Source organism: Protopterus annectens, chromosome 1.part2 (genome assembly GCF_019279795.1).
Source record: "Protopterus annectens isolate FY-2018-M chromosome 1.part2, PAN1.0, whole genome shotgun sequence".
In the NCBI taxonomy this organism is placed as follows: Eukaryota; Metazoa; Chordata; order Ceratodontiformes; family Protopteridae; genus Protopterus; species Protopterus annectens.
Window position 1 is genome coordinate 1,007,443,796 of NC_056727.1, and position 24,562 is coordinate 1,007,468,357.

Sequence of the window (24,562 nt, forward strand, 5' to 3'; positions counted from 1 at the left end):
AATCAGTTTACCAGTGTATGTTATCATTCCCTATTCTTCCACTGCTGCGCATAAACATGCACTGTAGAGACAGCATACTGACTATCGGTATACATGTCCACACATCTGTTTTTAAGCTAGAGTGCAAGCTGCGTGTTAAAGCTATCAATTCTGCTGCTTGAGCAGACAAGTTATGCTGCAGGGGTTGGGCTTCTACAATCTCAATATCAGTAACTACTGCATAACCTACTTGATTCTTTCCTGTAGGACCCTTTCTACATGATCCATACACATAAACTGTCACCTCTGCATCATGTAAGGGTATATCAGTAATATCCTGTCTTGGTAAAGTTATTGGCTCCATTTCCTGGAGGCAACTGTGTGGTGTGCCATACACAGGTGTCGGACGTGACGTTGATGGGTTTAATGTTGTACAACGTTCAATCACCATATGAGGTTGACACAGGAGTATGGTCAAACAAGAAAGATGTCTAGCACGGGTCAGGAATGCTATTTCCTCTTGCAGCTACATTATCGCAACTGCATGAGGCACTCTCACAATGAGAGTGTGGAATAATACCATTGATGCCAAAGCCTGTACTGCCATGGCTGCTGCAACAACTGCCTGTACACAATGTGGCAATGACCGTGCCACTGGGTCCAACTGCGATGAGTAGTAAGCTATGGGGCATTGCTTACTTCCATGCTGTTACGTCATTAATGACGTAATATATCCCTGCTTACAATCTACAGTCTGAAACTTTCTCTTACCCTTTTTACCTGACTGTACTACAAAGACTTCTGCTCCATCTTCAGCTGTGAAGACCTGTGTCTTCCTTTTCTTCTTACTGTTAAGATGTCTTTCAGCAAGCATAGCATACTCCAGTACGGCTTGTAGCCTACTCGTTCGGTGATCTATCATATGCTTTGTAATATAGCTACCGATAGGGGCAATGCAACCTTTCGAAAATGCATTATTCAACTGTTGTTCATATGCACTATCATTTTTCAGATTTGCAGGAATAGGCATGCCACTATGGTTATTGAGACATTCCAATAATCTACCATAGTATGCATCTACAGTTTCATTATCTTGTATGCACTGATTAATACAGGTCCAATCTGCTCTAGGTTTCCAAATTTTGGTAATTCGGTCCATAAGACCCTTCAACGTGATGTCTACTTGTGCGTCACTATGTGGGAGTGGTTTAAGTTGCGCGTCACGAGCATTCCGGACGACACAAAACATGTGCCAGTCTGGACCTATTATTTGTCTAATCATCTTCTCTACTTCTTCCCCATTTAAGTGGTAACTCATTCACATACCTTGTAAATGTTGTATAAACTTTTCATGATTACTTTGTGGATGGGGTATTCCCTCTGTAACTTTCCGGATATCTTCCGGTGTCCACGGTCTATACACTAGGGGAGTTGGGTCCTGGCCTTCCTGTCCTGCCTGAGGGTTCAGTACGTCAATTAATTAACAGATTTCCTCACTTTGTTGTACTGACTCTCTTCTTAGTTGGGTGTCCCTAGGTGTTTTACGTGTTCGGGATCTAGTTTCAATAGCTTCTCTTACAAATGGTTGTTGTGATACCTCTGTTACCACAGGATAACGTGGGGGGGACTAGCCTGCCCTCCTGCTTCATATCCTGGATGTGGTATCGGAGGGTGTGGAGGGGGAGGGGCCGTCGCTACTACTGTATTATTATCTTCATTGTCTACGTGTGATGCTTTCGCATTTTTAGTCTTCTGTTCCCTTCGGTTCACTACCTCAATCCACCTATGTGCTTGAGGGATACCCAAATGTCGCTGTTTTTTCGCCTGAACATCTTAAGGTTGCCACCTTTTCAAATGCCCAATGTGGGACATTTGTGGTAGGAACGTCAGATTTTGCAGGGCAAAACATACCCACGGCCAGTACAAGGGACAGAGATTCACTTTTTGCCAGAATAGCAACTTATTCTTGTATCATTTCAGTTGCTTATTCCATTTATTATACTATTTTGGTGTTTCAGATACAAAATAACTGTTTTATGCAACTATTAAGGAATATATAGGAAATATGTTTGTCCTACGATATCAGGACATTTGCCATTTGTTCAGTTGTTTTGCAGGACACATCTGCCCAGAGGGACTGTCCCTCGCAAAGTGGGACAGCTGGTAACCCTAGAACATCTGCGTCACATTTTAAGTGATTCCAATGTTTCACTAACGATATTTTGTCTAATATACCATGAAAGTCATATTTATTACCCCATTTTGCAAAATATCTCACTTTATCTGCTCTCTGCAATTGCATATACTTCGCATCATCCGTCAAAGGCGGATCTCACGATCTCTTAGTGCACTAATTTCCCATGTCTTCTAAACGACTGTTACGTGACCCTCCTCTCGTACCACGTGGTATCCCCTTCCCTGTATCCACTGTAGTGTCTACAATGACTGTTTACTCTGCTCTGTGTTCCCCTGATCTATGTCCAAATGTATAACTACTTGTATTGGTCTTCGACCTGCTATCACAAATGTTAACAAAAACACAATGTAGCCTGGTCCCTGATCTACAACAGAGACAAAGAGGCAGACTCTCCTTACCTGAGCCTCCCGTTTATGACTGCACTTTTTCTTCTTGGGATCCAGTTTTCCACTTTTCAGCCACAGATCAGAAAGTGGACAGCCTCTTTACACACAACAATTCAGTCGGAGGTCTTTTCACTCAAGAAGAACCATTTAGGCAACTTCTCCTGCGCAGATTTCATACCACCCATGCACTCTGACCTGCAGCTTACCAAGGGAATTCCGGCTAAGAAGGACCACAATGTCAAATAAGTTGTTAAAATCAGACTGTAGAAGTCAGTAGGCTTTTCTAAATGACAGTCAATAACACAGGAAGCTCAGGTTCACAACGTTTTAGTAGTGTACACCGGAGGCAAAAACCTATACAGTACAAGTATAAGGGTTTTGTCTGACTCTATACAGGAAGCAATTTGTTTATATAGTGTTTACAATCAGCTTTTGCCCACCTTACTGACGTGGTCAGTCACAGGGCATTTCCATCACTATGGTCCACAATATTGTATTCATATGAGGGTGCTGAGGTAATGCTTTTAGAATGTTTTCCCATGAGAATAACACAGCCTTGCAAGGCACCTGGTCAATTACAGTGTCCTTCTGTAATTGTTGCTCTTTCAAGGACCCTGGACTGTTCGGATACAATAGTCAGTTCATTTCTTAATCGTTCCTTTGTCTCTCTGGTAAGGAGTTGTACTCTATCTTCGATACAGCTCACAAGGCCATCCTCCTCAGTGGAAGGGAGGAAGATATACATGTACATACATTTATTTTTCAATAACCCAGCAGATAATTAATGCTGAAAGACATAAGCCTGCTGAACTGGTTACTGCCAGGGTGAGCGTTCAATCACACTGCAGCTAGGCTTCAGCCAATTACATGCAAGATCATTTCTACTGCCATATTGTAAAGTGGAATACAATGCATTATATACTATTTTGCTTCTAAAATGGCACTTCATATGTGTTTCCATATATATTTTTCTAACAACATCCATCCGGCCATATACATGTTATTCCATCCTTTGCCTTTGCCGTGGGTGTTTGGCCGTCCGGCAACGCTACTCTCCACATGTGATGTCCCACCTTCCCCTTCTGTGCCTGTGGCACCCTGTTAGGACGTCCTGTTTGGTAGGCGGATGTTCCGCTATATCTGTTTGACATGTCTGCATAGCTAATCATCGGTACGGTGGTTGAACATCCCGACTTGTCCACATGTGTACAGTTATGTGCACCATGGCGTGTGCAAGCCTATGTGGTTTGGGTGGGTCCGTACCACATGCGGGATGTGCACATTCTGCCGACACATTCACATGCAACCATTTGCATATCTGTACCTGGGGTGGGTTGTTAACATGTGGGGTACATCTTTGCCTGCGTGGCACCGCCTAAGTCAATACTTCTTACCACATTTCAGGTATGCCCATTGTGTGTAGGTGTGTAGCTGCGCAAGGCTGATAGCTGGGTTGGGTGCACGGTCGTACATGGGTGGGGGTTGCATGCTATAATGGGGCTATTGTGTATTACATTTGCATGCATGGATTCTGCTTCTGGATATTACGCTTAGACATACGCCGTCCTGTGTATGCGACGAGCACATTGCTGGGTTTGGTACATGTTGCTATGTACATGTTTGCCTGTGTTTAGGGTATCTTGGTTCCTTCTTGTTGTTATGTCGACACGGCTGCCCGGCTGTGTACTCTCACTACTGCTGGTGACCACTACGGTTGCCACCTTTTCCAATGCCCAAAGTGGGACATCTTTTGTGGAAACCTCAGATTTTGCAGGACAACACATACCCACAGCAAGTAGAGATGACACAACTTCACTTTTTTCCAAAATATACACTTATTCTCATAGCATTTGGGTTGCTTATTCTGTTTCTTATGCCATGTATGTGTTTCATATACGAAATATATGTTTTATGCTACTATTAAAGGTATATTGAGGGAATCTTTTTGTCCGGAAATCTCGGGTCTTGTGCCATTTTCCAATTTCTGGCGGGACACAACTGTCGAATGAGGGACTGTCCATAGCAAAGTGGGACAATTGGTAACCCTGGTGACCATGCCCATGTCGCTACTCCTATGTCGGTGCGGCGCGCTGACATGCTGCGGTACACCTTCTCTGGGCATGCACACTGACAGTGCATTGCGGGACGAACACGGTATTATGCGTATCCTTTGTTCCTTGGATGGGTACACTTAGGGCTTCGTGGGTTGTGTTTGTTTCTCCGTTTTGTTGGGACGGGTACTATGTTGCATACTCTGCGTGCGTTTTATTCTGCATGGGCCCTGGCTGGTGCCATTACTATTATGGGCGGCCTGTGGAAATTAGCACTTTAGGTTGCTCATCACCTGCCAGCTTAGCCACGCCTCCGGACACATCCTACTTGCACTCGCTCACGTAACCTACGCACGTGTACTATGCATATGGTGCTACTACGCCAACTATCCACTGCACCGCCGGTGCAGGCCTTACACCGGCCTTGCGCCGAGCTTCATGAATCCCGGGGACTATTTTTTCTGGGGGAGTTTCCTAGTCACCACCCCTAGGTTGCAATTCCACCTTTTCAAGTACAGAGAAAGAAAATTTCTTGAAATCATTACATCTTATGCTCTCTAAAGATCAGAGAATCTTTTATTTCATAAATGTTTTGTGATTATTTTTGCAACTTTTTAAGCTTTATTTTAAATAAGATGTATTTCAATTCATAGCTGACTTTTTACATCACTGAATTGTCTGTGTTTTATAGTGATGGATTTTATGTATGTTTATTTGATGTATTTCACTTTAACATTTTTGGCGCAATTTTCAAAAGGTTATATAAGGGGACTTAGTTTATTTTTAACCAGTTTCTGATGAAGGTCAATGGTGGTGAACAAAAGTGAATGAAAGCACTAAGACTTCTGGTTTTAAGACAGTAAAAAGGTTTGGATTTACCCTTGCAGCATTTATTTTGCATTTTTGGATTTACAGTATGCTGTTGTGGAACTTGGCTTTGGTTTAACACTAAACTATAGGTAAAAAAAGATTGTACACACACACACACACACACACACACACAATGACATACCAGTATTTACAAAGATATACAATTAATTATAAATATTAATACATGCAAGGAAGCACCATTTGAAGAATACTGTGTAGAAAATTCATGCTGCATTCATTGTTTATTCTGTTACTAATAAAGATTAATTGTGCTACTGTCTGTTATTTAATTTGTGCTAGCAGGTTCACTAATTGCAAACCTTAAAACAATTAGAACATTTTCACATTTGGCAAGCTTTGCAGCAGTAGAAACTTTGATATCAGTAAACAATGCTGTCACATATATTGGCTGACCGTGCTGTGCTGTAAATAAACTTTCTCTTCTTTCATCTGTGGAATACTGGAATTGCAAATGTCTCAAAGCTCAGTGACAGCAACCACATAAACATTGATTCCTACATTTACAAGAAACAGGAATGCAGCAAAATGAGTTGGCAGATTAAAAGATTACATTTTAATTAAGGTGCTAATACTTCAGCTGCCTTAAGATACTTCTTGTTTTCTTCCCATATCTCTACAACATATTTGGTGTTTGTCTTCTAGATGAGAGGGAAGGGTAAAACTCCCTGTAAAGACTTTAATAACAAAATGGCTGATGAGGATCCAGGTAAGGAAATAATCTATGAAGCTCCACACTAAGTCAAATGTGACTGCTGATCCAGAGATTGTTTTCTGCTGTCAGTTATACAATATAAGATTCATTTGTGCAAAAACCACAGCCTATAGGAGTTTGATCCTCCATGCAGTATGGGAAATAGTAACACGTATTAATGATTCAGATATACAGAAAGGGCTAAAGAATTAAGTTGGAAAAGATAAAAGGAATAGATGTTCAGTTTACAATGATGGGTTAAACAGATTCCCCCACAGATGATGTACAATTAGACCCAGTTACTATGCGACCCAGAAGTGAGGTTTCAGGAAGGAGACATTCTCTCTGCAAGGGCTTCAGCTTTCATTATGCTTGTTCAAACATACAACACTGTTGCTCTGCAATTCTGAAAGTAAAACTACTAGTAAAATGTGCCATTGTCAGTGACATAGTACTAAAAATATTATGTTAAGTAGTGGGAAACATTGCTAGGAAAAGATATAAATTTTGTTAATGTGTTTTTCTGAAAATCAGTAAAATTTGCATGACAAAGTTTTTTTTTTCTGTGAAACATGAAGTGTAGTGGAGAATCAATATAGTAGAACTAGAAGGCAAGTCATTGGTATTTTGCCAAAAGGAGAGAAAAATATCACAAAAGGATCATACGCTAGAAACAAAAGTTCATAATGTTGTTCTGCATGAAGGTGTAGTCACAATGACTTGCCAGTAAAGATAGTGATCAAATCTACTCACAGACAGCTGGTGTGAAAGAGACAAAACTATAAGATAAAAAGAACTGATGTCCCAAATAATACATCAGGGAATATCTTTACCCTACAAGAAAGCAGCAAAAAACGATCTCCAAAACGACACAGAAACTGCAAACAAAATTAAATTTATTTCTAGAATTCAGCACCTCGACCAAACAGTCTTCAAGAAGTATACAAAACATTACCCAAGCATTCCCCTTAAATACCCATCAGAGACAATTAAGTCAATTAAAAAATCGATTGCATACAATTATACAATTAAATAAAATACTTCCAGTTGATCTCACAATTAAGACCCTGTGGAACCATAATATTATATTTTAATATAAATAAATATTCTTTAAATAACAACTGATCTTTTAACCTTTCTTCATCTCCTAATTTTACAAATATTTTTTCTAAAACAGTAGCCTGTAATAATTTATAGTCACTGTTGTGACACTCTTTGAAATGGACAGCAATAGAACATTCAATTTTACATTTTTTAATGTCTCTAACATGTTCTTGCACACGGCATTTAAACATTCTCTTAGTCTCACCTATATATACACCAGCCTACATGGACAATGTAAAGCATATATAATTCCTTCAGTAACACATGAAAAATGTCCTATTACACAAACATTATTATTTCCAATTTTATCAAAAGTTTGAACAGTCAGCTCACAAATATTACATTTTCCACACAGGAAAGTTCTCTTTATCAAAGGATTTATTATAACACCCTCTACAGGGACTATAAAATACGATTTTTCCAATTTATCTGACAAACTAGTCCCTTTCTTAAATTAGAAAACAGGATGGTGGTTAAATAATTTTCTTAGTTTTTCCTCCCTTGCCAAAAATTTCCAGTAATGTCTGACCTGTTGTTGTATCTGTTCACTAAGAACATTATATGTCATTACCACATGGATGTACACTTAGTAGGTACAGAAACTAATGAAATTTCTACTTCTGTATTTAGAAAGTTTAAGGATGGGGGACAATTTCTACATGGTTCTAGTTTCCACCCTATGCATTTAATTAATTATTTACCATATGGGGACCTTTTATGACTACATAGAATTTGTAATAATAAAAAAGATTTATCCAAGGCACTTTTATCTACCTTTAACATATTTTTAAGTAGAGGGTATTCATTGATTAATATTTTTGAGGCCTTGGATATTTCACTAGTAATAATCATAATCATGTGAGAAACACATATGGAAATAGGAATATATACTCACAAGATAATGTATATGTGGTAATGGCATATAATGTTCTTGGTGAACAGATACAACAACAGGTCAAACATTACTGGAAGTTTTTGGCAAGGAAGGAAAAACTAACCCCCAGATTCTCTATGCCTTGCACGGAGTGCAGGATCAGTGCAGGAGCTCTAGCAGGCAATATGTCTGCTATGCGATCCAGGAACAGCCTGCAGGGGAGTGCACGAGCACCCCTGCACTATTCCTGCACAGACTATGCCCCTGTATGCACATCACCCCATTTGCAGGAGAAATCCATGCAAATGAGGTGAATTTGTGTTCTAGGAAGCTTGCAACTGGCTGTGCAGGACTAGTGAAATCTGTAAAAATGCACTCGGTTAGTAACCGAGTACATTTCAGCAAAATCCAAAACGGAGCTGTGACAGCTCCAAATAAAGGTTGCATATCAGTTAGTAAGCATGTCAATGGCCAAATATAAGGCAACTGGCATTGCAAACAGCCAAAAAAATGTAAAAAATCAATTTTTATTATTTTTAGCCGATCTCGGCTGTTTAAGCGTAGGGCAGCAACGCGCAAACGGGATCAGGGAGAAAATAAAATAAACCTAAATTAAACAATCTAACTAAAAATCACTATTCTGCCATGCATGTCAATGGCAGGCAGAAGACAACATGGCCAGTGAATAGTGGTTGCTAAGGGGGAGGCTCAGTGTGAGACATGTAACTATGCATTAGCAGGCAATCCTATGCAAATGAGAGGAATGATAGTGAATCCCAGTTTTCCCCAACATGCTAGTCAGGTCTCAACAGTGTAAGAGAAGGAATAGCTTGGTGCAAGCCTAGGAGTTAGGTGACATCAAATGGGTGCTTGTCAGGCATACTGTAAGCAAATTGGAGCCCCGCTATGCTAGGGGATGTGTCTGAATCTGCTAGCACTCTTTAAATTGCCTAAGCGGGTGTGCACGCCACACACCAGGTTTTAAAGGAAGAAGAAAAAAGTTAAACCAGGAAATAGCAGCACTGTGCACATTTGAGCACTCTGTTTGCGCAGCACGTTCCCGGGCTTAAACAGGAAGGCAATGGGAAGGGAAAACAACAGTAGGAAGGTTATCAAGGTGAACTAGCATAGCTGGCAGGTGAAATGTATCAGAATGAGCCAATTACACAGGCAGCAGACCAGCACAGCCCAGCCCAGAACACTACTATAAACTATGCAAACACCTTCCCCTCTGTTTTTTTCCACACTCTACACCACTGGTGTATAGAAGTGGGGAACTTTTAACAAACAGACCTACAAAATGTGAGGGGCTGCAGCAGGCAACATAGAACAACATGTGCAAGAGGCTGAGGATTGTGAGGATGTGAATGCAGCTGCTCAACCCACAGTGAGGAGACGGAGAAGAGTGTACAGGCCAAGGGAAACCTACCAGGGGCTACATGAGCTGGAAATAGTGGATCACTATAGGGTGGACATGGACCTCCTACAGCAAATTGTTGAGATGTGCCGGCCATGCCTGACACACCAAACTGACCGAGGGGAGCCCATCCCAGTGGATACCAAGGTATGTGTAGGCCTAGGAATACTAGCCACAGGTACTTCCCAAAGCTCAACTGGGGATATCATGGGGATCTCACAGGCATCAGCATCAGCATCCAGAGTATTCCACCAGTTCCTGGATGCCATGTCAGCACATGCCAGTGAGCACGTATATTTCCTCAACACCCGTGAGGTGTTGTCCAGCAATATGCATCTCTTCCACCAAATAGCAGAATACCCTGAGGTAGTGGGTGCTATAGACTGCACGCACATATGCATCAAAGCACCACCTGGTGACCAGTGTAGGGCCTACATCAACTACAGGGGCATCCCCTCCATCAACTGCCAGGTTGTCTGTGATGCCCAGGGCATTATAATGAATGTGCATGCTGGCTGCCCTGGAAGCTATCACGATTCCCACATTTGGCATCTGATGCAGCTGTACCAGTGATTTGCCAATGGGGACATACCCTACAGTCACCTACTGGGGGATGCAGGTTACACACCCAAGCCGTGGCTGATGACACCCATCAGGAATGCACACACACTTGAACAAGAATGCCATAATGAGGCACACGCACAGACCAGACTTATAATAGAGCATGTGTTTCGGATGCTCAGTTCATGGTTCCAGTGTCTGGACACATCCAGTGGAGCCTTGCAGTACTCACCAGCTACATGTACCCAAATTGTTATGGCATGTGCCATGCTACAAAATATGATTGTGCAGAAACAGCTGCAGCAGGAACAGTAAGGGCCAGGGTCACACAGCCCCCCACCAATGGCAGGGCCTGCACAGGCACAAAGTGACTCGGAGGAGGAAAAACCTGAGCCTGCCCCAGTAGGCAGATGGAAGTGTGCCCAGTATGCTGAGGGCGTGGCAAAGAGAAAATGCATAACACATACACTGACACAGTAGGGACCCAGGGAATGACACCTCTCTCTGACTCGCACATACAGTAAAAGGGATGCAAACATTACACTACCTGTGCTCAACCATGTATAGGGAATTTACTATGTGCATCCAACATAGGCAGCCCTCCAGCACCATCCACAATCCTGGCACACCCACAAGGTAAGTAAATCAACCTATCAATTGCCAAATGGAGTAGAATGTGGCATTACCTGTATCTATGGTATGGATGTGAGCATGCAAGGGAATTGGGTGGCTGAATGTTATGGCAGCAGAAAGTAGACACCCATAGTGGCACCATGACATCTGTAACACATACTGGAGTCACCATAATAGCTAGTACTACACAGGGTGACTAAACATACTGCAGGAAATATGCTGGGAGACATGTGTGTCCATATGACTTACACATGCCAGTCAGGGAGGTTCACATACCCAGTAACAGTCTCAGCCAGCAGGACAGGTGTAGACAAACCCAAACAGAGCCTGTGCCATGGTCTCTGAATGATGGCTATGGGTAACAATCCCCCCAGGCCTATACAGACAGACTACAGCAGGTCAGGAAGTGGGATGTTATGTCTGAAGGGTAGGAAGTCAGACACTAATATGTAGGGCAACCAAAACTAAGATATGTAGTACACTGGTATGCCTCTTGCCAGCATGATAGGTAAGAATACAGAATTAAATGGAGTACCTGACATACCAGTACAATCATAGCAAATGTGTACAAGTGTCAGGTGTACCCCACCCATCCTACATAGTAATGTAATAACAGTCAGGTGTGCCTCCCCAATCCTGTCTAGAAATGTAGGAATAGTTAGGTGCCGCCCCCCCCCCATTCTATGTAGTAATGTAATAACAGTCAGGTGTGCCCACCAATCCTGTGTAGAAATGTAGAAATAGTCAGGTGTGCACCCCCCATCCTATGTAGTAATGTAATAACAGTCAGGTGTGCCCCCCCAATCCTGTGTAGAATTGTAGAAATAGTCAGGTGTGGCCCCCCCCCATCCTACGTAGCAATGTAATAACTGTCAGGTGTGCCCCCCAATCCTGTGTAGAAATGTAGAAATAGTCAGGTGTGCCCCCTCATCCTATGCAGAAATGTAGTAACAGTCAATGCCAAAAGATCGACGGATACCCTGCAGAAACAGCATGCTACCTGTAAGTGTACAACACAAAAGTCAGCACTGCAGTACAAACTACCTGCACTTGATCCACACATTCAATACAAACGGGCATACTGGGCATGCTTACACACTTATGAAAATGAAAAAAGGAACGGACTCCTTGCACCAGCAAACGCCAAAGTAATAAGATATCTTAACGCAATTTTATTAATATGACAAGCGTTTTCGCCACCAAAAGGTATGGCTTCTTCAGAGATAAGTTTAAAAGTAAACAACCATACTCAAACACGCTCAATATAAATAACCCCAAAAAGAGGAAATGACATCACAGTAAATTACCTGACATGTTCTTGCGTACTAAAGCATTAATTCAACTTTAAATAAAAATAAATACATTAGAATTATGCCAGTTAAATAATATCAGTAACACTACATGTTAAAAATATATAAAGATATATAAAAAAATATATATATATAAGAATAATAAAAAACTGATTCCATATATAAAATATTAGTAGTAAATCACATCAGTTGGTTGAGGCAGTACAGGACATACCATGTATCCAATAAACAGTAACAGGTCAAGAAGGCAAAAGTAGTTAACTAGTGTTGTTATACCTGAAGTAAGTTAGGTCGAGAGCCTTAAAAAGTTATTTATAGCCAGCTATTTTACAAAGAACTGCCATTAATACTATCTGCAATATTAGTAACACTACCTTAAGTAACTTCTTAGTCTCACTTAAACACATGAAGGCCATGTCTGCAAACACCAGTGGACCAGACATATCTGGCAGTCGCAGATGTTAGTGCAGACACTCTTCAGTATACACCACTCATGCTTTGCACACACAGTGGATAGGAATACAGACATATATGTAAGGACAACACACTATAATAAGCCAGAGGTAGATGTACATAGATGTGTGGAAGAGGGTGACTGTGACAAGGAGCCATCCAGGCCTGTCCCACCTGCACACAGCCAGAGGGCCACAACCACAAGAGGTTCAGATGTCACTCACTGCAGATACTAGCCACCGTTATCTGTCAGCATTACAGACTATGTGGTGTATGTGCTAGATGTGCAACATGACTGTACAAGGAAGTAGTCATCTAGCAGCTGTGTAGATGTACCTGTGAAATATGACCCTGTGTGTGCCCGCATGTGACGTGTCAACCTCTAGATGAATGGGTTATGACCCATACACACACACTGCCCTCCCCATAGCCCTACTATGACAAGTCTGCTGAGGTCATCCACTGTAAAATACACCTTTGGGAGAGTTGTAGCCCAGTAATCTCCATGGCACATCCCATAACTGTGTACTGCTGTAGTGTGATAAACTAGTTAGGTAGAAATTCCAATCCCAGACATGGCAACTGTGTGTGTGTGTGTGTGTGTGTGTGTGTGTGTGTGTGTGTGTGTGTGTGTGTGTGTGTGTGTGTGTGTGTGTGTGCGTGTGTGTGCGTGTGTGTGTGTGTGTGTGTGTGTTTGTGCATGTGTCTGATGTCATCCACCAAGAAATACATCTCTGGGAAGGTTGTAGTCCAGTAATCTCTGTAGTGCATGTTGTATCTGCATACCTCTGTAGTGTGATAAAATAGTAAGGTAGGAGTTCTATTCCCAGACTTGTTAAGTGTGTGTGTGTCAGTCTGACTCTGTGTAGAGAGCAATGCTTTTTAGGGTAGTCACACTCCATACAATTTGAATGCTCTACTTTGGTAAGGCTGCTGATGTCATCCACCTAGAAATACACCTCTGGAAGGGATGTATCCCAGTAATCTCTGTAGCGCATGCTATAATTGTGTACTGCTGTAGTGTGATATAGAACAAGGATGTAGCCCAGTAATCTCTGTAGCACGTGCCATAACTGTGTACTGCTGTAGTGTGATGTAAAACTCTGGTAGGGTTCTATTCCCACCCATAGCAATTCTGGATGTTTTGTGTGTGTGTTTCAATGTCTGTGTAGGGAGCAATACATTTTAGGCTAGTCACACACACATTACATTTCAAATGCCGTACTTTGGCAATCCTGCTGATATCATTCACTGTGTAATACACCTTTGGGGAAAGAGTTCTCCAGTAATCCCTGTTGTGCATCCTATAACAGCTTCATGCTGTAGTGTGATATAGACCTTTGTTAGGGGTTCTATACCCACACATGTTGGTTGTGGATATTTTTTGTGTGTCAATGTCTGAGCAGAGAGAAATGCATTTTAGCCTAGCCACACTCACTACAATTTAAATGCCCTACTTTGGAAATCCTGCTGATGTCATCCAATGTGAAATACACCTTTGGGGAAGAATTACCCCAGTAATCTCCATGGCACATACTATAACTGCATAGTGCTGTAGAGTAATAAACTAGTTAAGCAGAAGTTTCTAATCCCAGAGATAACAGGTGAGTGTCTGTGTTTTTAACTCATATTATGTGTGGAGGTGGATTTGATTGTGTAAAAACTGGGCCCAATGAAGAGTGGGTTTTGCAAATTTCTTATATGGTGGCCCTAGTATCACAATGTCCACCTTACAGGGATAACAGATGTGAAATAGCCTAGAGGCTGGAGTGCAAATCCATACCCATACATGTGACATCAAGGACAGGCAAACAAAGTTGGTTACCCTAGTATTAACCAGAGAACACTCTCAACCCATGTCTCCTACTCATACACACACACACACACACACACACACACACACACACACACACACACACACACACACACACACACACTTACCTAGGCAACAGCTGCTATGTTGGTAGTACACTGCATATTGCTCACTGATAGTAACTATGGAGTGATTGCAGTGGCCTAAAGAGGGCATGGCACCCTGTCTATCTGTCCAATAAGCATGCACATGCAGAGAGTGCACCTTCCCCATGTTCCCCACTGGACACCTGCAACACCTGTGGTGCCATCAAATGTTACCCACAAAGGAAATACAGTGCCAGAAAACATGCCCTGTATGGACAGATGCCACTGACTCCAGGGAATGCAGTTAGCATGCTATCAATGTTAGGTGCAGGGTAAACCTGCTGTCCATTACCAGTTCCCACCACATGAGGCCAGGACTGGCACATCTGATGATAATCTGTGTACACAGCATGGGCCAGAAACCCCAGGTACAGTTCCACATGTCACTGTACATGCATGTGGGAGGTGTGCACATCACAGACACTGTCCATGTCATGGACTAAGGAACACATACATGGCAAGCAATGCACACCATTGGCCACTTGCAGTAGTCACCCAGGTGACTGGATGGTGAATACAATATCCACCTGTGTGGGCAAATCCATAAGCTACACCCCTGAGCCACAATGCAGACCATTGTCATGTGGCCTGATGCCAAGGTATACCCATCACATAGCCTTGTATAGCCATTTGGCACAGTTGACCACTACACACCCGTGAAACAATGCATGTCAGTACTGGCACCCTGTGTGTGTGTGTGTGTGTGTGTGTGTGTGTGTGTGTGTGTGTGTGTGTGTGTGTGTGTGTGTGTGTGTGTGTGTGTGTGTGTGTGCATGTTCACATTCACACTCACTACAACCCCCATTGGCATACTGAACTATGCTGTCTGATGTCAGACACCTCACCATATACTTTGCCCATATAACCTCCATATGATCCCTGTGGTGCATGTGATACCTGCACAGTAATGTGTTGAGGCAATCTCACTAGTGATGAGTTGTATTCCTGGCCCTGCCAAGTGTGTCAATGTGTGTGCGTCCCTGTAAGAATGTGGCTGTGTTGATGCTGGCACCTGTTCATGCGGACAAGCACATGTACTACACCTACCATATAGCTACCATATCCCTGTTGCAGATGTCACTCACCATCACATATACGTTCTGAGGGCTCCACAGCATGTAACCTATGTGGCACATCTAATAACTGCATAGAAATGTGATAGCACTACATAGTCCTCAGGGGTTTGATACCATGTGCTGGTAGGTGTGTGACACAAACATGCTTAAGTTTTACTCTCCCACCTCTCCCTGACTTGTCTTTGCCTCTGTCTGCCTCTCTCACTCCCTCTCTGGTTGATGTGGAAAACTACACCTGCTTTGCTTAGACAGCAGCATGTGCATTTTAAGTGATGCTCAAGCTCAGCTGATTGCCTCTGCACGAATTGCAGCCCTCCTCTAGCTGATTGTATGTGGAACAGCTGTGGTAATATTCCCATAGCCAAATGCATGGAAACACACTCCAGTATCTAGGAACATCATGTTGGTGTTGGGCCTTTTCATTCACTGTAAGCAGGAACTCAATCTGTTGTTTGGCAAACAACATTTCAGATGGATTGGGGATTTACCTCTAACAACATACACTGTGGAAACAGGGTAACACACAGGAGGAAAATGTGCCTGAACTGACTACAGACTGTATGTGCTGCTATACTGCATTTGGGGTAATGTTGGTTTAACAGGGTGTGTGTGGATATGGCTGTCCTACATGTTTTAATACCTGCCATGTCACTGCTATGTTTATGAGGAATCCCCATCTGTAGGGTCATCTGCAGACTAGGCAGTGCGTGGTGCCTTTGGTTTCATGTGTTACCCACAGAGAATTTATCTGTGAACTGCAGAAGGTAGTGTGAGGATTGCATCTGTAGATGGTGAAAGTCATGACAGTTATTGACCTCATATCCCTCATAGGACATATGTTGCAACAAACGCTGTTACAACAGTAAATGCATGAGGTTATCACAGCAACCTATCAACATTGGCCCTGTGTATGTGCTTCCAGCCACAACTCTGTCAACCTTTGTACATATGTCATGCATTGAGGTGCATATGTGCTGTACACCATAATTAGTGTCATCATATCTGATAACAAGCCAGTGAGATATCAGACTGCTACACATGTTATGTACATTAGGGGTTATATTTGATGACATAACCTGGACATTCTGTGGTTGTGTGTACAGTACTGAGGTCTGTGTACTTATTGTGAATGTTGACAGTGTGTGTATTGTTAATATGTACTTTGGCCTGGGTACAGACAGTGGTAGATGTCACTGTTCTTGGTCCCATCCTATCTGATGTTACATGCTGCTCCACTGTATGTTACCGTATTGGCTTACATGTTTGTAGGGCCATACACACACATGTACTATACCACAGACAGGCATCAGACCACACTGTGTAGCGGCCCAGTATATGTAGGGTTAGTGTGTGAGTAGCACGTATGAGGATGGTGTTGAACAGATAGTCCATATACTGTAATATTATGCTAGCTTACCATATGTGGCTGTGTCTGTGTTCACATTGGTTGTGGTTATGCACTTTCACACAGGTGTATCTTACCCTGTGCTGTGACATGCCTGTAGAGCCTGCTATATATGCAGGTACATGTGTATTCCCCCATAGGTGATGTAGGCCAGTGTTGAGCCAGTCTGCCTGTAGCCTGCACAGTGCTTTGTTACATGCCTAGCAGCTTAGTGTACTTACCCAGTTTGATGTCATGTCCAGATACTTGCCAGATGTACTGCTGCCGGGCCTCCCTTAACAGTCATGTATGTCAAACAAAGCAGTGGGATGCTGTACATATGTATGTCAATATCTAGTGGGTAGTATGTGACCATGGCACCTCTGTACCAGTGGTTATTATGTGTCAGGACAGACAGGGAAGCAAATGTAAACCAGTCATTATGTGTTATACCCATCTACATGGCTGTTAACATCAATATTGTCAGGCTTGGTCCACATGTTTTGCCCTCAGGGGTTCTATGTATACCTCTGAACAGTCTACAGTGAGTCAGAATGTCCACATATATTGGCCAATATCTCTGCTGTAGTCCAGAGGAGCATTGCATGCTAACAGCAGTACAATACTATGACATCCGTAGCATGTCTGTCAGTAGCCAATGGCGCACATGTGAAAAGCAGATGTGACCTCCCACACACACATCATGTCTGTAAAGACCATCCCTATTACAGTAACAATAGTCTACTAATATACCTGATATACATACCCGACATCCCCTTGCACTAAGAAGTTGGGACTATAAGGACTGAGGTAGGGCTACACTCCATGTTCAGGACATATGGTGAAAATATATGTATATATAATTATCCAGATATCTATGCATATATTTACACATATACATATCGACATATATGTATGTACATAGATATACATATATACACCCAGATATATACATATACAAAGCAATATATGTCTACACATATACAGATACTGATACATATGCACATATACATATGGATATGTACATATATGTTGACAGTAGTAGTAGGTATATCAGAATAGATATGTATGCACATATAGTTATAGATATCTACATATATACCAACATAACTAGGCATATCTGTACACATTGGATGGGCATGCATATATAGCTAAATACACATATATCTAAATATGCATATATGTATATCTATCTATCTATATATATATATATATATATATATACACACATATATGTATATATATACATATATGTATGTATCTATCTATATATATATATATATATATATATATATATATATATATATATATATGTGTGTGTGTGTGTGTACATACAAAGAGATGTACACATGGCCATATATATGTAGCACAATGCAGATGTGTATACAGACATATGTATGAGTATACATGTGTAGTTACATGTAGACATATATAGCTCTATTATATGTATATGACCATATTCCTGTCATGAGTAAAAGTCATGGTTGTGTATACCCTCCCACATGTATCTCACCGTATGTATTTGCTATGTGCACATTATAAAACAACTTATGTGATGCAACAGTCATATTAATAACAATGACTGCACAATTTAGGAAATACAGGCAAATGTTCAATACTACTCAATATGTGTATCAACAGCTATATTGGTGAAACAACAGCAGTCTTCACAGTGGTCATGGCATAGTGTTTAAGTGCTGTGACTTCAGTGTAAAGGGTCCTGGGTTCAAGGGCTGTTCATTTTGTTGCTGGGTAGGACAAGGGCTGTCAGATACAGAGTGGTTAAGGCAGTTTTGAGCAGCTTTGCACGGGTTTGCGTGAAGCTAAGCGGTGCTAAGCTATGGGTAAATGTACGGGCACTTACACAATGTAGGCAGTGCTTACCAGTGTGCAAATCAGCTTAGCGGTTATATTGCAGCAATGTTGATACTTTCTAAGCATAGCTTAGCCTTGGTAACCAGGACACACAACCCAGTCTGATAACCTATAATAAGTGTATGTAATGCCATGTACAATACATGCAACTATGTGCTGCCATTACAGTAGCAAGGGGTATGAGTGTCATGTGTGGGATGCAGGCATATATGAGCCCTGTAGAGCACTGTTATCCATGTGAATGTGTTACATACAGGTGTAGCAGCCCAGGGTACTGCTGTCACCTGACATGTAGTGTATCATGGCAGTACTACTGTCAACAGTGCTAACCCAGGCAATAGCAGAGTGCTTAATGTAGTACTGACAACAGGCACAACTGCGAGCATGGCTGGACACAGAGGCCTCTCTGTTGTATCCCTGGTATGTGAGCTGTGTCACAGTATATACCCCTTACTGGTCTGTCAATGCACTCATGCTACTGCATAGCTACCTGCCAAGCTGATGACTGTCAGCCCCTGTATAGATGTGCAGATGGCAGGTATCCAGCTGGGATATGTACAGGCAACCTAAGCTTGATTGACACCCTACTACATGTGTGGCATGTGGCATGAGATGCATATCCCTGTAGTACCAATGTTGTGTTATACTATGGGTTGTATTGCAATCGTGGCCAATGTGTGATGGTGGATATGGCAGAGTGTCATCATGGGTTTCAGGGAGTACAATATCCAGTGGGGAATGTGGGTGCTGTGTACACTGTTATTACACCAAGGTACACCAGATATATGTCCCATGTACCACATTATGGTTACCACTGTCACCATCAATCATACAGGTAACTGTTACCACAATCCAAGCCAGTTATGTATGTGATGTGTGCAGCCCACCTGTAACACATTGGAGACATGGTCAAGTTATTTAGCAGCGATAGGCCTTAGTATCTCAGATATGTGTCTGGCTGTTATGTGTCTGTAAATGTATATATGACAGTATGTCACACTACATATTGTCCAAATACACCCATTACATCCCCCATTAGCATACTGTACATGTTGGGGGATGTTCTGCATGTACCATGTAATCTGGGATACACCTCACCCTAAACGCTGTGCTGTGTATGCAATGTAAGCCATACACATCAGTATCACAACATAGCTAGGTAGGGGTCTAGTCCCAATGTTGCCAAGTAACAGTGTGCATGTATGAGGATGGGTCTACATCAGGTTGCAGGGTATACATGCCTCAGCGGGCCACCTGTCCTTGTGGCACAGGAAATAACCAGTTTAGTAATCTGTGAAATGTGTTCAACTGTACCCCAGATATGTCACAGCCATGGTGTCAGCACAGTGACATACCCCGTTGTGGACTATGACTGCAGACCATCCTCATGCTGACACATTTACACCTACAACACAATGGATAATATTATAGGGACTGCAATCAACCAGTGTTACTAACAGCTATAATGCATCATTTCTGGGCAGCTACACTATCCGCCAAATATGCATTGCACTCTACTCCCTATAACATGGTACGCTGCAGTACTGTTGTACACTGTGGTAAAGTAACCGTGTGCTTCAGAACCATATTAGCCTGTCCCTGCATTGATGGTATGGATGACAGGGATGTGGCACAGGTATCATCATATGCACAGGGCATCTTAGTGCAGACACATGTACACCTACAACAAAAATGGATAACATTATAGAGACCACAACCAACCAGTGTTGCTAACAGCTATAAGGCATCATTGTTGGATGGCTACACTACCTGCCAAATATGTCTCTCACTATACTCCCTACAACATGTTACACTGCAGTACTGTGGTACACTGTTGTACAGTCACTATGTGCATCAGAACCATATCAGCCTGTCACTGCATCGATGGTATGGATGACAGGGATGGGGCACAGGTATCATCATATGCAAAGGGTGTGAAGTTGGTTTGCTAGAGGCTGAGGGTGGGCCATACATTTGACATCATGTGTGTGGGTGAGGGGTAACTGTGGAGAGCTGGGCGAGGTGGTATGGGGTTGCCCTAGGTGTGTTTGCATAGTGTGTGGGTATGCATGCACACAGTTCTGCCATGTGGCTGCCCTGCACAGGTGTTTATGGACAGCTGTAGACCATACCTGGCAGGGTGTGTAGTTCACTGCCTCCAGCCATGGACAAATGGACTGTGCCTGCCAGGGGTTCCACAGGTACATCCAGGCACAGGCCTCAATGTGCTACTCTTACCTGTTGATGACATTTGTCCACTGTTACCAGGTCCCTCCTGGGACTGGCCAGGAACATGTGCACATGGCCTGATGTGGCGTGGTGTGGACAGCACATCTCCTGCACTGCCGGGGTTGCTATTGCCACTACAGGAGCCCCTTGGTGTCCTAGCACATCCATGTTGACTACCAGCTGTTGGTGTTGCTGGCCCACATCCATGTGGGCGTCGCCGCATCCCCACCACACGTTGAAGCACAGACACACCACGGCCGATGAGGGCCATCATCTCATCATGCCATCTATCTGTGTGCTCAGTGTAAGCACGGATGGCACCCGACAGTTCACGGAGTTTGTCACTTACAGATGCAAGAGCAGCTCTCTACAGCCTCAGACCCTGTCTGGTGTAACATTCAATATGTGCCTGTGGTGGCATTACAGCCTGAAACAGGCACCTGTTGGTACCAGCTATGTCGCCTATGCCAGGGGCATAATGTCCAGCGGCCCTACCATGTTCACCCTGGGACATCCGTGTATGTGGTGCCTTACTAGCCATCTGGCTATGCCTGCTGTGACTGGACACAGTAGGCATGGTTACCACACTACCCTGTGCACAACCACCAAACGCCAGTTGTTCCTCCACTATGGCCACTGGTGGTGGGCTATATGTAGGCACTGAAACTGTGTGTGGGGTTGGGGTGGCTAAAAGGTAGATGTCAAATGTTGGCACAGTGTTGGCCCATGACAACCCCACCTGTGCCTCAACAGTACTATCATCATCTTCCGTGTCTGTATGGACACCAACATCAGATTGCATGCAGGAGGGACCCTGACCCACCTCGTCACCTGTGGAGGAAAACAATAAATGCACTTTTAAAACCTGTACAGCATTCCCTAACAGTACATACACACACACACACGCACACACACGCACACACACACACACACACACACACACACACACACACACACACACACACACACACACACACACACACAGACCTCAGTAATCCCTACCTGTCCATGGCTTTACAGACAGTCCCGCATTTATGTCCATGTGTTACCCCATCCTGCATCACACTTGTTAACATACACACATTGGTACCACTCATTAACATCACAGTCCCCTAAATGCCCACACAAGTGGCCACAAAACAAGGCCTGTTGCTACATTACCTGCCTGACCTGTGTGTTGTGGATTTACATGGCCTCATTGCTGTCATTCAGTACACACCCTCTGTATGCCCGGAAATGATGTGCATGGCCGTTATATGTGTGGGCTACTATGTTCTAATCATAATATCTCGCACTGGTGTGTCATGTGTATGTAATGCTCAGTACATGCCAGATATGCTGCTTTTTTAGCCTATCATGTGACAACTGTAATATTTGGACACACTCCCTGGTGTTGATTAGTACTTCCACAATGCATCTGTAGAGCTGCATACATTGGTTGTAGGTGAGCTCTCTGCTGACTGCGATACTAAGGGTGTACCTGGTGTCTACCTTTCCTCTGGATGCCTGTTCCATGCTACAGACCATATTATACTATTTGCTATCCTGTGATTACACACATGACAGGTATTCCTGATTTGTAATGTTGCAGTCCATGTCCATGTACTGCACGGTCCCAAAGGGAGGTACAACCATATGAATACCCCACAATCACACATGTGCATGCATGGCCACACACACATGCATGCATCCACCTCCCTCCACTTCACCAGAGTGACCCTGTAGGCAAACTAACTAACCACCAGGACACACACACACACACACACACACACACACACACACACACACACACACACACACACACACACACACACACACACACACACACACACACACACACACACACACACACACACACATACACACACGCACACACACACACACAGGTGAGGTTGCACAATGATAGTACACACAGTCCTCCTATTACCCATCTGCCAACATGCAGAACATATGGTACAGAACAGCATGCAGTTCAGCTATAGTCAATCCATGCTAACAACAGTATACATATGTGTGATGCATGTGCTGTGTCACTAGGTGATGCCCCTTTCCCTGGATACCACTACCCCATGTACACAGTAATGTTATGCACCTGTTCTGCATCCTGCCATGTACTGTGCACCAAAACTCACAGGTGTACAACCCATTGCAGAATGTGTAGTACTGTGTCAGTTATGTCAGCTTTACTTCAAACAGCCCCTATGTTTTTCAGCAACACATACCTGGGATGATATGTAGACAGTTGTCATTGGTGAATGCCTGATGCCTGATTTACAGCTGTCAACATCAACAGACCATGTATGACCAGTGCAATATTCTTATACTGACAACCATCAAAGCAAACAATGGCTATGAGGGTTGCACACACCTTTATTGATTTTACACACACATCCTTGATCTGCCATGGGACCACATCACCGCATATCTTAGCAGTACACAAGCCCGATATGTGACACATGTCCTGTACTTTCACATGTAGTGTCTACAGATATTGTTAGGTGTGCAGCTGCTGACCAAAATGTATACACACCATGTGGGCATATGTGTGCACACCCTTATCATGATGGTTTATTGCATCACTTGTGTGTACTACAGCAGTCACTGCTCCTGGCAGGGGTATACCAGCGTGGGCTGTCTGCATTTGCCAGTGTACATTCAGTCTGCAGTACACATGTCCCCCTATTCTGCATGACTGTAAGGTCTACTCATGTGCACATCCCATGGTGTTCACACACTGCCATCATTATTGCTGTGTGGGTAGAGTTATGGCTGCCATAGGTCCTGAATCTGACTATGTGCAAATAGAGACATTCCTACCATCCTTAGGATCCCTGCTGCAGTGCACTGGTGTGTCATACTGAGACCCTCCCTTCAGCTTTTATGCACATGCATGACAAGTAAACCCTACACGTGTGTCACTTTGCAGTGTCCCATACACTAAACACCACATGTTGCAACCTAGACCCAGCTGATAATGTGGACTACTGTAATGCCTTATGCCATAGTGTATCTCTGCAGCAATTGCCATTGTCCTACAGGTATATACACTGATGTTGCACTGTATATGGGTGTTGTTCCGAACATGTCACTACTATAGGCCATGTCTACCACCAGTATGTTACTCCCTGTGGACACATTCCACAATGACAGGATGCTAGTTATCATGCAGATGTCTGACATACTCTTCCAATACCCCATCATGGTCACCCCTGTGAGACTGTGCATTTCACAGCAACAATACATGCACATGTACAGCATGCATTCAGGGTAGGTATGTTAGATGTATGCATGGAATATAACATCACCATTACATGCTTGGTGTGTTGGCAAGCATCTACATAAAACATGCCCACCAGCTAAAGGCTGCTGCCTTGATGGTATCCCAGAGCGACCTACATAAGAGCATGAGAGATACAACGTCAGTGGCCACACCTGTGGCAGTGCTATGGGGTGGGTGCAGTATTTCCATACATCAAAGGTACATTCTCACAA